This window comes from Taudactylus pleione, unplaced genomic scaffold, assembly GCF_031769625.1.
Source record: "Taudactylus pleione unplaced genomic scaffold, aTauple2 ptg000493l, whole genome shotgun sequence".
Lineage (NCBI taxonomy): Eukaryota > Metazoa > Chordata > Amphibia > Anura > Myobatrachidae > Taudactylus > Taudactylus pleione.
The window spans coordinates 1527797-1540866 of record NW_028284895.1 but is presented as its reverse complement, the minus strand read 5'-3'; the positions used below and the strand labels follow the sequence as shown (position 1 = coordinate 1540866).

Sequence of the window (13070 nt, the reverse complement as noted above, 5' to 3'; positions counted from 1 at the left end):
GAAGCAGCCCTCGTCCTACTCCCGTCCACCGCCACCGCTATCGCTACTGCCTGTGCAAATTAATGGGGCCCTTGGACGATCCACCCCTAACCCGCCGCTACTGCTACTGGAGCCCGCTGTCCACCGTGAAAGAGGTGCCTGTCAGTCCCTCTGTGCCTTTGTGTAATACAAGCACGCGCCGGATAATAAACTTTATTATACAGAAGTAGAGGGGGACTGACAGGCAGCTCTTACACGGTGGGAGAAGAGAAGAGAGAGGAGCCGCAGTGACTATGGCGCAGCAGCCTGGAACAGAAGAAGGTTAAGGAGATTAATATGCTGCCAGGCTGAGGCAGTAGGGGCTGGAACAGCACGGTGTGCTGGGCTACAGAGTGAGGCATTAGGGGCTGGAACAGCACGGTGTGCTGGGCTACAGAGAGTGAGGCAGAAGAGGGCTGGAGAGACAGAGTATATCTGTGTACACACACACACAAAATAAAATCTATAGCGATACAGGGCCATAAGGAGGGGTGTGTGCGGCCGCACAGGGTGGGATCGCCAGGGGCAGGGTAGTATCTATAATGGGTGCAGGGTGCGCGGGGCACACGGGCTCCCGAGTCCAGGGGTGCCCACTCCGCACACCATGCACCCATAGGTAATTATACTTACCTCTCCGCCGATTCCCGAAGTGCTGCTCCGCAGCGCCGGACCGGCGTTGTAGAACAGCAAACACTCATTGGGAAAATGGCGGCGGCCATTTTCCCAGTGATCCGCGCATGCGCAGAAGAGATGTCCCCGGGAAAGTAGGCATGGGAGCCATTTTCCCAGAGACCCGCACATGCGCTGTAGATTCTGGCATGAAGCCAGAATCTACAGCGCTCAGTGCCGCTGAGCCGCTGTCAGAGAGGAGGGGGCCCAAACGGCGGCCCCCTCCTCTCTTAAAACGCCCCTGGCCTGGGTTTCGATTCTAGCCGTACCTGTAGTCGGCTGCAGCCCGCACCTCTGACTCACGGTTTCTGTACTGTGTGGGAAGAGGGAGGGGGCCCTGCCTATTTAGTCAGTCCCGGGCCCCACAATTTCTGATGGCAGCCCTGCCTGGGAGAGACCTTACTGATGCAGTATAACTACCTTGTGTCTTGCTGCTGTGCTCAGTCTTGCCATGGTGTATGACCTGTGACATGAAACTGTCTTCCACAACCTCACCTTTGTAGCAGAGTTTGGCTGTTTCTCACCCAGTTTTAAGCCTCCTACACAGCTTCTTCTGTTTCAGTTAATGACTGTGTTTGATATAACCAGGGTTGCCTACCCTCACGATTTTAGCGGGAGGCTCCCGATTTCTAATGAAGCCTCCCGCTGCCCCGCAAAAGGTACATTAACTCCCGATTTATTTAATTTTTTTTTTAAGCCATTGGACTGCGCATGCGCGAGTCCGGGAATGCTGGGGGCGGGGCCTGTATAGGAACGTCATGACGTCACTATGCGTGACGCTATGGTACTAAAAGGCCGGCCACCACGGGGTTGTGAGCAGCGGTGGCCGGATAGTCAGCCCAGCAGTCCGCGTTCAGAGGGGACAGGCGGGCAGCGCCGCTATTGCGGCACTGATCAGCGGCTGAGGTCGGCCCCCTCTCTGGTCAGCTGCTGTCACCAGACTGACAGCGGGCCGGGGATGTCTGGTGACTGGGCTGTCCCCTGCAACATGCAGGGCGGCACAGCCTCTATGGCCACACTGCATGGCTCCACTCCCTACCTTTCTGACCCTGGGGCTTCTTTAAGTTGAGCATAAATGCTGCGGGATCCGCTCCTCCACGGCGGCGACACAGCAGTGAGCTTGTGCTGCTCGCAGACTGAAGGAAATGACCTAGCCAGCACAGACCTCCACACAACATTGCCTCTCCCTAGGGACCAGCCAACCTACCTGAAAGTGGATTGGACGTATCAGCCCTCTTCATCCTGCTGACCTGCTCCTTGCCCGAGTTACTGCCTGTGCCACCCGCCTCACAACACTGCCCAGGCTTCCTGCTCAGTTTTTACAGGAGAAAAAAGTTACCATGAGGGCACTGTGTATTGGGGGGTAATATGGGGGGCACTGTGTGTACTGGGGGTAATATGGGGGCACTGTGAGGGCACTGTGTGTACTGGGGGGTAATATGGGGGCACTGTGGTTACTGGGGGGCAATATGGGCCACTGTGTATTGGGAGCAATATGAGGGTAATGGGGGGGTAATATGGAGGTGGTCCGTGTACTGGGGATAAAATGGGGCACTCTGTACTGTGGGTAATATGGAGGTGAATTGTGTACTGGGGGCTAATATGGAACACTGTGTGTACAGGGGATTACTATGGATTACTATGGAGGCACTGTGAGGTACTATGGGGGCATTGCAACCATATATAAAAGGAATAACTCATGATACATTATTGCAGTCTTTGTACACCTCTGGTAGTAGGCTACCCATAGAAAAACTAGCTCTGGTATGCTGCTCTTAGTACTATATTTTTCAACTGCCACTGCAGGACACGCCCCCTGAGTGACAGACACGCCCATAGGTGAAGCTACACGCCCTTTGGGCAGAACATGACACGCCCCCTCAGCGGCGTGCCACGCTAAGCGCGGCACATTCTACTGCCACCTACAATCTCCCTGAAACTAGTTTTCAAAAGTAGGCAAGTATGGGTATAACTGGTTAATCACACACCTGACTATGGGCCTGATTCAGAGCCGCTCGTAAGCGGCCGCTCGTTCGCTCCGAGCGATGTTTGCCCAACTGCGCATGCGTACGGATCGTTATACGCATGCGCGAACCAGTCAGTGCGGCCGAAATTCATGTGCTCGCAAAATAGCAAATGCCTGATAATTTGAGTGACAGGAGTAGGCGTATGTGGGTGGTAACGGGGGAAGGTGCTTGAAAACGGAGAGTGGAGATCCGAACGCAGGCGTGCTTAAAGGTCAAAACTGGCGTTTTATGGGTGTGCATAATTAAAACAGCAGCGTCATTGACCACGTCACTGGGTTATTTTATAGCCAGAACTGCTCGCAAAATTGTGATAGCAAAAACCAACCCCAAGAATAGCGAGCAGTTCATACCCTGGTCGATGTACTCGATTAATCTAATAAATAGCGGACATGACGTAGGATGCGAGCGGCCAGGGGGAGTATTTTTTCAAAAAACGACCGCAAGTTTTGTTCGCTCGTTCAGACCTAGAGGCGTGAACAGACCGCAAAGAGCGAATGGTTGATTTGAATAGCCACCCCTATTTTCTGGACGAGCGAGCGCTAATTGCGTCCGGCTCTGAATCAGGCCCTATAATCCCTGACTTTGTGCAAGTGTACCTAAACGAATTGATGCTGTTTTGTAGGCAAAGGGTGGTCACACCAAATATTTATGTGATTTAGATTTCTTTTCCGTTCATTCACTTTGCATTTTGTTAATTGATAAAAATAAACTATTAACACTTCTATTGTTTTAAGCGTTCTTACATTGCAGCATTTTTTCCACACCTGCCTAAAACTTTTGCACAGTATTATATATATATTTATGTTATTCTACTTTAAAATGCCAATCTTCATCATCGACTTGATGATAATGACTGGCGTCTCCATCGAACGATGCTAAGTTTAAAGCATGTGATGTGCTTCAAATGTCTCTTTATTTATTAGACATAATAAATGTGTTTTTAGATACGTGCGGCTCGGCACACACATGTACGTACGTAATTGCTAAATTTTGGTTGGACGCATATTACGCCTGCATTTCTTAAGTGAAATGCGTCCAACTCGACATGAGGCACTATAAGGTTGCAAACAGGGGGCCTGATTCAGAGCCGGACGCTATTTGCGAACGGTCGTTCGGAAAAAGGGGCCGGCTATTTAAATTGAGCGCTCGCTTTTTGCGGTCTGTTGACGCCTCTATGTCTGAGTGAGCGAATGAAACATGCGCTCGCTATTTTGTAAAGACGCCCCCTGGCCGTTCGCATCATACGTCATATCCGCTATTTATTAGATTAATCGAGTACATCGAAAGGCGTCTGAACTGCTCGCAGTGCTTGTGGTAGGTTTTACTTCCCGCTATCACTGCGAGCAGTTCAGGCTAAATGACAACCAAGTGACGTGGTCGATGACGCTGCTTTGTTAATTATGCACACCCATTAAACACCCGTTTTGACAGTTTGGCACGCCTGCGTTCGGATCTCCACTCCCCGTTTTCAAGCACCTTCCCCTGTTACCACCCACAAACGCCTCATTCTGTCACTCAAATTAGCAGGTCCTTGCTGTTTTGCGAGCGCACGATTTGCGACCGCAATGACTGGTTGGAGCATGCGCATTACGACCCATACGCATGCGCAGATGTGCGAACATCGCTCGAAGTGAGCGAGCAGCCGCTTACGAGCGGCTCTGAATCAGGCCCAGGGCTCTCTGCGGTATATGTTGGTGCCATGTACATAAACAGTAATAAATAAATAACGTGTACATGGATTTTTTTTATTTTTTGCGCTTTTAAAGAACATTTAAATTAACTATTTTTGTGCATATAGGGCTCCATTCAGATACGGTCGCTAGATGCGTTCGCACGCAGCCAGCGTATGTAAATCCGGCAAACCCACAGCAAGGCAGGCGCTCGCACGGCTAGACATTAGCACGCCCATTATGTATTGGCGTGAGATCACGCTGTGTACGCAGATGCCCACCAGGCTGTCTTAAGACGCCCACTTATGCACGTCATCTCCAGGATGTGTATGCAACCATCGGTAACATCGAGTGCCACTGGATGCGATTGCAGCACTTGTGGTTGACCATACCCTACCACGAGTACTTCAGTGTAAATTTCAGCCAAGTGACGTGTACTATGACGCTGCATCTTCATTATGCACGCCTCTGAAACTATGACTAGCTCACACTTGCACATACTTTGTAGTTTACATACCTACAACCTGCATCCCGGCTGATGAAATCCCGGCGCCAGAATGCCGCTACCTGGCCAGAACACCGGCGCTGGAATACTGACAGTAGTGGACATCCCGACGCCGGAATCCCAACAGGCAGGATGCCGAACGTAAGTATAGAGGGGCTTGTTAGCTCAAAGCCGTGGGGGGGAGTTTAGGTTTAGGCAACACTGGGAGGGTTAGGCTAGGGGGGGAGGGGTTAGGGTTAAGGGGCCTATCCATTAGCAGATAAATTGAACGACTGAACGATATATCGTTCAGTCGTTCAATTTATCTGCTAATGGATAGGCCCTGAAAGATGACAGATGCGCATTCCGGCGGCCATTACATTTTATCTTTCGTCTCATGTTGGTCAATTATCGCATATCGTTGCCAGATATTAAAAATATCTGGCAATTTATATGCTGTAAACGACGAACGATATTAACAGCAGCTACAAAGCGCTGGAGAGAAAAAAATCCACTCCCTGAATGATGTCATGCGATATCGTTCATCGTTCGTCTTTTGCAAAAATCTGTCATGTACATGACCGATACCGTTCAGCACAGCCACCGGAATTTTCAATAGATATCTTTTGTCTTTCATCGCTCAGAAAAACATCTGCTAATGGATAGGCCCCTTTAGGCAGAGCCGTAACTAGACTTGGTGACCTGTGCCAGGGAGACCATTGGCGCCCCCCTCCCTCCCATTTTTTAAATAGGGACATAAGATAGTGCACCTGAAAAAGGGCCATGGCCTCATGGGGAAGGGCCAGGGAAGAGATAGTGGAGGCCAGGAGATGCTGGGGATAAAAGAAGAGGAAGCTACAAGTTAAAATGATAATAAACAGGAAAACTGACAGGCCCAAACAGTGCCCCCTGCTCTGCGGTGCCCTGTGCCATAGCACTGGTCACACTACCCTAGTTACGGCCCTGGAGTTAGGTACCCCCGGGGATGGGTAAGGGTTAGGCACCACTGGGAGGGAGGGTTAGGTTTAGACACTAAGGGGGAGGGTTAGGTTTAGACACTAAGGGGGGAGGGTTAGGTTTAGGTACTAACGGGGAGCGTTAGGGTAAGGGTGGGGAGGGTTAGTGTTACGATGTAGGAACAGAGGGTTAGGGGAAAAAGGGGGGACATTTAACATACTTGCCGGACCCTTGTCGGGATCCTGAGCACCGGGATGCTGCTGTCGGTATATTGACAGCAGGCATCCCGAGTGCCGAGATTTCATACCGATTCCGTTTTTTCAGTACTCCAAGATGATTTTTAAGACATACTTGCTGAACACTCAGGAGTCTTCCAAAATAATGGATGAGTCTGGCATTATATCCGAAGCCGGGCCTTACAAGTGGGCAGAGCCACCACGGACGAAACACTGCATTTATAATGGTTACATCTCTGTGTTGGAGAGCAGCATCCATTTTCTTGTAGGAAATGTGCTACAAGAAAATGTCTGCCACTCTCCTAAACACAGATGTAGGGTTTGTGATCATATTTCACAATGTACAGTAAAGAATACTTTACCTGCCAACAGTAAGATTAACCAGCTTTTGGAAGCCTGCTGAACAAGTATCATGGTAGTATTCGTACATGGATCCATCTCAGGATGGCCATAGCAGAACCAACAATAGAAGGTTGTTGAAACTGGCTGACACTCTTCCTTATTTGAGCAATCGTAGGTACTATAGGAAATATGCAAATCCCACTGGAAGAGACATCGGCAGAATCCATAGGCTGAGTGATGGTGTCGGTGACGGCTGTGTGTTTATGAAAACAGAATAATACCAGGTTCTCATTTTTTTAATAAATATATATATTTTTTTCTCAGCAAAAATAAAAGATTTATTTATTTTTTTAATGTGAGCCGACAAGTCAGCACACGTACTGTCTGGACAAGTCTCCAAATATTGGATTTGCGAAGTGGAGAGCTATCGTTTCCTTTTCCAGGGGCCAGTAACGGCAAGGCAGCTGAACAGGGCCGAAACCAGGTATTTGAAGGCCCCATGGCAAAAGTCTGTACCACCCAATGGTGAAAAATGTAGACAAGGAAGATGGGCCCTCTAAGCTTTGGGCCCCATAGCGGCTATGGTAGTTACTCCCATGCAGCTGAATATCATTGCGCTTTTTTTGTTAAATTATAGCAACCACTGAATTCGTATTGCTACAATAAGCAGAATTATCATCCTGCTGGAGCTGTCAATAATATATAACATTATATAATTAGAAAAACAATGCCGGTGTGCATATTGCTACACGATAATGGATTTTTTTTTTGTTCTGTAAACTAGCACCATAAATATATTATAAATGTCAATAACATTCAATATTGACATTCCGCAAGTATTCCATAGATCAAAGACCACAGAGAAAGGTTCTGTACAGTAAATACAGTCGCATCATTTGATCTAAAATCACTTCTCAAGATCAAACAGGGGGGAAAAAGTCGCAAAGCTTTGAACATGACCTGTAATTCCTATTCCTTCAGATAATTCCTATTCCTTCAGATAATAATTACATTTTGATCATGACTAAGGGGCCTATTCATCAACACTAAAATAACGTTTTTAAGGACATTTTCCTTAAATAACGTTATTTTGGTATTCATGTAGCCACTTAGCACACAGGAGATATCACAGATATCTCCTTGCTAAGTTCCTCTGTGTTAATTTCCACACTCCCCATACATTAGTACATTAGTACATTAGTATGGGGATGTGGAAATTGTGGTATTCATCAAATTCCAAAAATTATAAATAGCAGAATCGACTTACCTGTATCCGCGTGTGCAGGTCCCCCGACGAGTCCCTCCGGCGCTCTGCTCCGTCCTCAGGCTCCGGAGGCTGGTCGGACATGTGTGCTCCCCAGCACACTGCTGGGAAACCACATGACAGACCAGCAGGACGGAGCCGGAGGCTGCTGCTTGGACAGGTAAGTCGGGGGGGGGAGGTGAGCGGAGGGGGGTGGGGGGTACACAAACTTAACGCATCTGTAGGCAGTGCTGCGCATGCGCTGGTTTTACAGATGTAACAGCGCATGCGCAGCACTGTTTCCAGATGCAATAAGGTAGTGTAGGCAGGGTAGTGTTTTCAGATTAAAATATTGTTTTCAATGCAGCCCCATTATTACTGATCCACCAACTAATGCATTTAGATATTAATATTTAATGTACATGATTTAACTGGCTAATGACCAGGATTAATAATTACCTGTAAAATTACTTCAATTAAAAGTTACTTTCCATTAGTTTTTGAAGATCTAATTATTATTGAAAGATCTAACAATAGATCGCATATTGGCTTCCAGACTTGTTTTGTGTTAAATGAGTTTTAAGGGGTGGAGGTTGTACTGTACATCTATATACCCACTAAAAAAGCAGGATAATATTATGTGTATGTTTTCATAACAAACTCTGCACTTAAAAATGATAATGCATTTCTTTCTTCTAATTTTCGTCATCTTGAATCAAAAGCTTCCAATGTGTAGTAGTAATCAAACACATGCTGCAGTGCAGGTGCGGCAGATATAAAATGTGCAGAGAGATTTAGATTTGGGGGGCTCAGTGTCCTAGCCAGAGGCGTTTCTAGAGAGGAGGGGGCCTGTGTGCAGTCTCCGACACGGGCCCCCTCATCTCCGTCCGGCGGTCAGCTGCGCCCTGAGCGGTCTGCGGTTGGTGCCGCACTTATAGAATCTGGGCACTAGAGTGTATCGCATGCACAGGTCACCAGGAAAATGGCCGCGGCAGCCATTTTCCCTGTACTGTGCATGCGCAAACGACGGAGAAATGTCCGTGGCGGCCATTTTTCAGCCATTTTTACAGGCGCAGACACCGGAGCCAATGTGGGACTCCAGAGAGGTAAGTTTTATGGGTGCAGGGTGTGTGGTGCGGGCCCCCACTGGACCCAGTGGCCCATGTGCCCCGCACACCCTGCACCCATTATAAATATGCCCCTGGCCCTAGCTCATATCTAAATTGCAGTGTAAAAATAAAGCTGTCCAGCATCTGTGGGCTACATGCAAAAGCAGCCAGTATTTAGCCTGCATGAAAAATAAATAAATGTATTTGCACCCCATGTATTGCAGCATGGTTTTTGGCAGATACAAAGTTACTTGCTTTTTTTGCTTTGCTACAAACTTTTGACACAAGATTGGTGAGATCTGGGCTTTTGATTAATTACAGGACATCACGCTTTTAGATGGATGATGAAGGATATGATTACAGTACATTGCTGCAAATAATAGTGTTAGAAAACCTTTTGATAAACAAATACAAAATATATTTGGATACGTTCGTGCTAGAAATTGACATCAAAAACAAAAATCTTGTCCGAAAAAGGAAGTAAAGACACTAAAGTCTCAGTATTCATTTGGTTAGTAAATTGGACACAATAGAACAGGGTACTCTACTAAATTCATTTTCCAAAGAATTCATGATAACATAAAACCTCTATAAGCTGGAACCCCATGCAAAAAAAAGACTACAGGAAAAAATTGGATAATTTTAAGACAATTTTAGCACATTTAAGATGGATATTATAATGTCCAAACAAAAAGTCCAAAAGCTCATAATAAAACATCTTATGGTAGATATCAGCATCAAAACATATCAAATAATCTTATACCTAACACATACCAGAGTAGAAGAGAAATACAAGAAGGGTACAGAAAACGCCACAAAATATTACAAGAACTATCTAATAATGGACAACATTACAATAGTCCAAAAATATAAAATCACCACACTTCTAAATATACTGCCCCACTTTAAATATCCTAAGATGATATGGCAAGAAGGATATTTTCTAGGTACATTAGATGCCATAGCCTATGTCTGTATTCTGCCATCAATAAGGATTTAAACTGTCAAGGTTTCCACAGTCATTTCCCCAGTAAAAATGATCTGACTCCAAAATTCAATCTGTAGAATATTGTAATCAACACATACTTCCACAATTATTTCAGTTATCTTGTTACAAATCTTAGGAACAGCTATGGGCACAACTTTTATCCCAAGTTATGCCAATACATTTTTTCTTTTTGGAACACATATACATATGACATGCATTTAGTCCCTATAGAAAAAAAAAAGGTGCCGTGGAAAATATTTATCAATTGTATTCATTTGGAAGGAAGCTAAAGCCTTAATAACTGTTTCGATTATAAATATGCTTTGAAACAGCAACATTCACTATACTGATACCTCTATTGTTTTCACAATGGATAACTAAATAAAACCAAAACAAATGGCAAAATGGCAAAACATCAATAGTTACATGATAGTTAAAAGCTGTCATTGTCAATGTCCAGAGCAACCAATCAGCTTCTAACTGACATTTTATATTGTCAGATAAATGATAACTACAGTAGCAGCTGATTGGTTGCTATGGGCAACTTTTCCGCCTTATCTCTCACGAAGGTTTGATACATCTCCCCCATGGGCAGTTGTCTAGTTTGAAAGAGAACTGTTCAGAGCTAAAGAGATATGTATGCCTTCTTAATGAAGAATCAATTAGGCAAATGCATTAGCGTAGACATTTCTATTCAAAAGATATGATTATTTGACAGCCCTCTAATGTTATCTGACAAACAACATTATCTGATGAAGCAGCAGGGATTTAAATAATTACTTATAATTCAGAACACAAGGAAATAAAAGCCATCCTGAACAAGCAGTGGAGTATTGTATTCATAGATGTGTCCCTTACGTGGACTATTGAAGAGATAAAATACAAATATTGCTTTAGGTAACCAATTTCTCCAAAGTGGATACTATTTTTATATTTTTATGTAAAATACTGGATTTGTAAGATTAAATATATATGAATATGCAAAATATTTAAGGAAGCTATATAATAACAACCCAAAGGTGTCAGCTGCATCCAACTACATTATGTAAGGGACAAATCTGACTTAAATTAAGCCCCATTCAGCTGAGCTATCCAAGATTATAGGAGAATATTACTTGTGCATTTTTGTATTTATTGACCCACTATTAGTTACATGCAATTGTTTTTTTTTTAGTCATTACATTTTATCTTGTTCTGTGTTTGAATGCCTACAGTTGTGCACTGATACACTTTTATCTAAAATTGTAATTTGATTCATTTACATCAATCATATGTTTGTTTAGTTATTGTTTTGTTGTTACAGTACACACAGAACTATCTCTGCAAATGCCTCCATATAGCCTTAAATACCCCTACATGACCAATGTGAAAAAACATACACGTAGTGCTGCTATATGTGTAATACAAAAATATATAATATACAATAAATCAATGTAAATTTAATTATAATAAAATATACAAGGTAAATTCTCCCGGGAGTAAATAACACAACACATTTTTAATGCAAAAATACACACCAGACAATATATGCAAAGATTCACAGGTTAAAATATTACACCTAGCAGATAGGTCAAAGATAATATTTATATGAACACTGTTGCTGTGATATTCAAGTCTCTTATGGTGCATACACACGATCAGATTTTTCCTTCAGATATGAACGATAACGATTTAAAAATCGTTCAGTCGTTCATATCTGAAGGAAAATCGTTCATATCTGACATGCCTGAACGATGGACGATCAACGATGCGCGTTCCCGTTTGTCAGATAACGATATCTGACATCTGATGGGTTTGCAGTCAGACTTGGACGATTCCATTCATTTTAATGCAGTCAAAAATCGCTCAATCGTTCAAATCGTTCAAAACTTTGGTAAAATCGTTCAAATCGTTCAAATCGTTTAATCGTTCAGTCGTTCATCTGACAAATCTGACAAGTCTGACAAATCTGACCGTGTGTACGCTCCATTAGTAAGAAACAATGTTGCCAAATTGTAGCATCTGATAGACAAAACAGTGTTATGATGTACAAGACCAATGTGTCTGCATATAGCAAGTTCCCATGCACACCACCACATAGCCAAAATACCTCCATTTGCCAAAAAACCTCAATACAATGTGTTTTTGCATAAGTAAACATAAAAAAGTACAAAGGTATGTACCCTTAGGAAAGGCAGTAACATAATAAACAAAGATGATACACAAGTCAAAGTGCCATCATACATTTTTCAAGGGGACATGAGGAATTGGTAAAAATCACAGAAAATATAAAATGAAGGAAAACCTACTAACACCATTATAACACTAAGACATTAATTCTTCAAAATCTTCAAAGACCATAGTGGTCTATTAGGTTTAATAGTTTGTTCCAGCTGTAAAAAGCCTACACATGGACACAGTAAAATAAAATATTAACTTGACGGTGAAAAAAGCAACGATATCCAGTACTGTAGTTGGCACTGTATATTTTGGAATACTAAAGTATTATCATTTGAACTACTATTGTTTGGCATTAGACAGCTGAGGTGCCAAAGAAGAGTAGGGGGTCTAGTGCTGGATTAAGCCTTCGAGGGGGCCGGACACTTAAGACAGGCGTGCCAATTCCCACTCCTTCAGCCCTCCCCCTCAGCGCTGCCACCGATTGTCAACTTACCCTCCCCCACTTGTTGTCTGGCCCGCCCTCACTTGTTATTCAGCCCATTCCCACTCAGCATCCGCCCCCACTAGTCATTCGGCCCATCGAAAATGCACGGGGCTGCACAGTGCCTCCCCCTTAATCAGACTTTGGGGGAATTAGATACAAAGTATTCAAGCCTGGGCCTCTATGAACATAGGCCTGTCAGAGGAGGCCTAGCCACTCCCCCAAGCGTAGCATGGTTAGACAACCCCAAACTCACAATGGGCCTTGGCCCCGCCCCTACACTTTGCTACACTCCTTAGTATCAGGGGAGGAGATGTACTAAGCTCTGAAAAGTGATTAATTGGAAAGTGATAAACTGCCAGCCACTCAGCTCCTAACTGTCATGTTAAAGGATGTGTTTTGAAAAATGACATGAGCTGATTGGTTAGTACTTTATCACTCTCCAATTTATCACTTTTCAGAGCTTAGTACATCTGAGTGTGTGAACGGCCCTGCTGGACAGCACACGGAATCGGTATGAGATGCCGGTGACTGAATAGCTGCCAGGTTCAAATACCGACAGTGAAAGGCCGAATGCTGAAGATCCCGACTAGAGGTGGTAAGTAGCCTAACCCTCCCCTCTCCCATCCCCTAACCCTCCCTTAGTGGTGCCTAACCCTAACCGCCCTCGATGGTGCCTAATCTTA

General features: G+C 44.5%; 1 protein-coding gene across 1 annotated transcript in view; it reads right to left on the bottom strand.

Moving 5' to 3' along the window:
• KCNQ3 (potassium voltage-gated channel subfamily Q member 3) overlaps positions 1 to 13070 on the bottom strand; it is a 306708-nt gene that overhangs the window by 271397 nt on the left and 22241 nt on the right. The window lies entirely within an intron of this gene.